The 4,106-nt window shown below is 42.1% G+C and overlaps 1 non-coding gene across 1 annotated transcript; it reads left to right on the top strand.

Annotated features, from left to right (window-relative positions):
• Positions 1–458: 458 nt before the first annotated feature.
• On the top strand, positions 459–567 carry LOC120279852. The gene has a single exon (XR_005542153.1). It is a non-coding gene; the product is annotated as a small nucleolar RNA R71 (small nucleolar RNA).
• Positions 568–4,106: the final 3,539 nt, after the last annotated feature.

Below are 4,106 nucleotides of genomic sequence, written 5' to 3'. Positions count from 1 at the left end.
AAATACACATGTATTAGTGCTAAAATCTGATAAAAGTAATGCTCAACCTAAGAAAAGAATACTTCATATTCTTAGTACGTAGGCACTTATCATCAACTTGTTCCACTAAGGATGTACCACCAATAGATATCAGGTAATTTGATGGAGCATGTCCTCCCACACACCCAGTGTAACTTATCACGGACGCCACTCTCGGAGAAGTTAGAGTGTCTAACTTCTTACTCAATGACTCAACTTGGGCTGCGAATGAGGTAACTGCATCAATCTTGTGAAGTCTAGCGACCTTCTTTCTATTCCTTATGTTCCACTGATAACTGCTTATAGCCATTTCTTCTATGAGATGTTGGGCTTCTTCAGGGGTCTTTCTCCCTATGATACCTCCTACTGCCGCATCAAGTAATTGCTTTGTGCTTGGGTTCAACACACTATAGAATGTCTGAATGATCATCCACTCGGGGAACCCATGCTTGAGGGACATTTTTGTTGGAGCTCATTGAACCTATCCCATGTCTCAAAAAGAGGCTCCAATTCCGTTTGCACAAAAGAGGATATTTCATTCCTAAGCTTCACAGATTTTTACGGGAGGGAAGTGTCGAGCAAGAAAAGCTTCTACCATCTCCTCCCATGTAGTGATCGATGCTCTAGGTAAAGAATGTAGCCATTACTTTGCTTTCCCATTAATCTTGAGCATGTCGCACACTTCCAAGAAATTCTCTATGTGATTGTTTGTATCCTCATCGTCCAAACCATTAAACTATGCAGACTGCTATAACATCTAGATGAAGCCTGGGTTGAGCTCAAAATTTTGAGCCATAATCGGTAGCCACACAATACTAGACTGCTTGCCATAGCATAATTTGAGAGTGTCCTCTATTGCTCATTCTTTTCTGCCATATCATTAGACCCTTCACCTTCTATCTCACCTTGATTAGACTGTTCTTGCATAGGTTCTTTTCCCCTTCTATGAAATCTTTGCTCAATGTCCGGTTCCTTCAACCAACATCGAAGGGTTTTCTCGGGTCATAACACGGAGATGTAACCAAAGAAAGCGAATACAAATCGGAATGATGGAAGAATAAGATAGTGTGAAATTAAAAAAGTGATGAATAGTGATAAGTGCTTGTGTATTAGTAATACAAAGTATTTTTTATCACGATGATCATTAATTTTTCTCGGATTTTTATCATAATATGTGTTTTTGTGTTCTTTTGCCCATATAAGGTTGTTGAGCCAAATAGAAAAAGAAAAGAAGCCAAAGTAGATTGCGAGTGCATTATGTTGATGGAATCTTGAAATGAACACACGAGAAGACACAAGTTGTGCCCAAAGACATATGAGTGTGTGCCATCCTCTATTATGTTCGATGGAATATGAAAAATTGGAGGGCACAAAAAGCGATCCACACTCATGTGTTCCGACTTGCCCAAGAGCAAGCAAGATTCCCTTCGGATGTGCTTTTATTTGAAGATGCAACATGATCTACGAGCATAGGCGTGTGCTGCATTTATGTTACCTCGATGAAGAGTATGGACTCGGGAGTGTTTTTAGTAGAAAGTCTCTGTCGCAAAAATAATTGTAGCAATTTCTTTGTATCAATTCATTTGTCTACAAGTCGATGAAAACCGGTTACGCAAAATTTACATGGGCTTGTGGAAATTCCACATGCCCGTGTGGATGCCCGATTCCAGCCCTATTTAAGTCATGATTTTTAGCCTGATTTGAGAATCTTTTTCCCAATCTTTTAGCCTATCTTTCTCCATGATAAGTGTCTAAATGTATGTATTTTAGTATAAGTATTTGTTACCTCTAGCATGTATTTTCAAAGAAATTGATGCTCATTTTCATGCTTAATTGTGTATTATTTGTTTTGCAGGGCATGAGAGAGCCATGGAGGACACGAAGATATGATTTGGGCGAAAAAGAGAAGAAAACCAGGTTGCGGTATTGTAGCATTTTTCACTGTAGAAGATTATTGTAGCTTGAGTATCGTAGTAGTGTAATGTAGCAAGGACACTGTAGATGCACTGTAGCACTTGGAGAGTTTTTGAGTCAGGATTTGATCCGGGCCATACGGCCTCAATGTTGCCCTGGATTGACCCCGGGATGATTACTGTAGCTAGAAAAGAGGATAGTGTGCTTGAAGGCATACTGCCTCAATGAGGTGCTCATTTAGCCACTATGGATACTATTATGAGTCTTTGGAGTGCACTTTTTGCCTACCCCAAAAGGCCTCAAAGAGGTCCTCATTGAGCCAAGATACCGCCAGTATGGAGGCCATTTTGTGGGTTGTTGAGTCTAATTTGAGAGGCATACGGGCTGCTTTGGAGGGAAACGAAGACATCAACTTGGGAGAGCTTGGCTTAAGGCTGGGAAGTGGTCAAGAGCTTGAACTTCAAGGGGAGAGCTTCATCATCAAAGGAGGAGGAGCATTTGGCATTCTTTGGGCTAGAGGCGTCATTTATGCATCAATTTCTTATTGTTGTTGAGTTTGTTATAGTTGTTTGTATGATGGCACACTAGACCCCCCAAGGCCACTGGATGTAGGTGAACCTTGGGGGGTTCATCATGTATTTTTGATGCTAAACCTTCATTTGGAATGTATTTGGGTTGATTTATAACTTGGCTCATTGTTCTTCATGTCTAGAGCTATAAAATGGAAGTGTCAAGGTCCCCTTGCGTATATCCCATAAGTGCATGGGGTTGTCGAGTAATAATCCCGGGTGGCTGGGTGTCGAATCCACGAGGGGAGTAGGGAATAAAAAAATACTTAATTCGATTCTTAGCTATGTAAAAGATCAATGATAACGAGTGTGACAATGATTTAATTCTCAACGGTAAAAGCAACAAGTAAGAGAGCAAAAGTAAAGAAGGGGGTAAGGCAATCGATAAAATGGGGTACCCGGATAATGCTCCACCTCGGATAATTGTTTCAAGTGCAAGAACCCTGTATTATGCTTCCTAATCAATGCAATGGTGAGTCATGTAAATCCTTAATTACATAGTCCCAAATCTAAGGTCAACTATGCCTAACTCTATACATGTCCCGGAGGAGAAATCGAACAATCTCAACACCTCGTACTCGCATAGAGTTGCAATGAGCTCTAAGGATTCCAAGTGATAAATCTCTCCCTTATAAAAGACCTAACCCTTTGGTCCAGGTGGAAGGTCCCTAACCACAATTGAGCCCTAGATGCTAAGATCACCTCAACGCTTCATTCCGTTGCACGCGCAACTAAGCCTCAGCGGAAGTTCATCCCTTAGACCATTCACTCTATTATGGCCGCAAAGAACTCGAGGAACGGAGGTAGAATCTATCACGCCGGAGGGGAAAGGGGACGCTCCTGTACCTCTCGACTCATCCTCTCAACCCTCTCCAACTTAGCTTTGTCTAACGCTCGTGGTGTGTCACTCACTCACAAGGTTACCAACAAGAACTCTCAACCCTAGTGTCACTCTAGGGAGAATGTTCATACAATCAAGCATTCAAGGTTGGAACTCACAATAAACATCAATTTATTGAAAGCATAATAAAGAGGTTCAAAGAAACAAATATATCTTAGGGTTCACAATACCCGAGTACCCACTAGGGGTTTAGCTCTCCATGGAGCTAAGTACAATCAAAGAAATAGAATGTAAAAGCAATGAATCCATAAAGAAACCCCCTTGATAGTCATGTCGATGGTCTTGTGGACAGTCCTCTACTCGTCGATCGGTACCGACGAAAGCTCTCCCAATAACCTTCTTCCAAACGACGCACGATGTCGGAGCCATAGAACCTCTCTAAAAACCTAGCCAATACCCCTCCAAACCCTAGCCGAAGCCCTCTCGCAAGTTGGAGAAAAGATGGAGAAAAGAATACCAAAATCGGGGCTGAATCGGCTTTAAATAGGGCTGGAATCGGGCGACTACACGGGCGTGGATGCTCCACGCGCCCATGCGGAATTTCCACACGGGCGTGGATAATTTCCACACGCCCGTGTGGATTCTCTGTTTCTCTGGTTTCTCGACCGGCTGTGAACAGTACTGCTACAATACATACTACAATGTTGCTACAGTGCTCTGCTACAGTATTCGCCCAAAATAGCTTCCTAATTCCATACTTTCAT

Source organism: Dioscorea cayenensis, chromosome 16, assembly GCF_009730915.1.
Source record: "Dioscorea cayenensis subsp. rotundata cultivar TDr96_F1 chromosome 16, TDr96_F1_v2_PseudoChromosome.rev07_lg8_w22 25.fasta, whole genome shotgun sequence".
Taxonomy (NCBI): domain Eukaryota; kingdom Viridiplantae; phylum Streptophyta; class Magnoliopsida; order Dioscoreales; family Dioscoreaceae; genus Dioscorea; species Dioscorea cayenensis.
The sequence above is the reverse complement of the archived record's forward strand: the minus strand, read 5'-3'. Positions and strand labels throughout refer to the sequence as shown.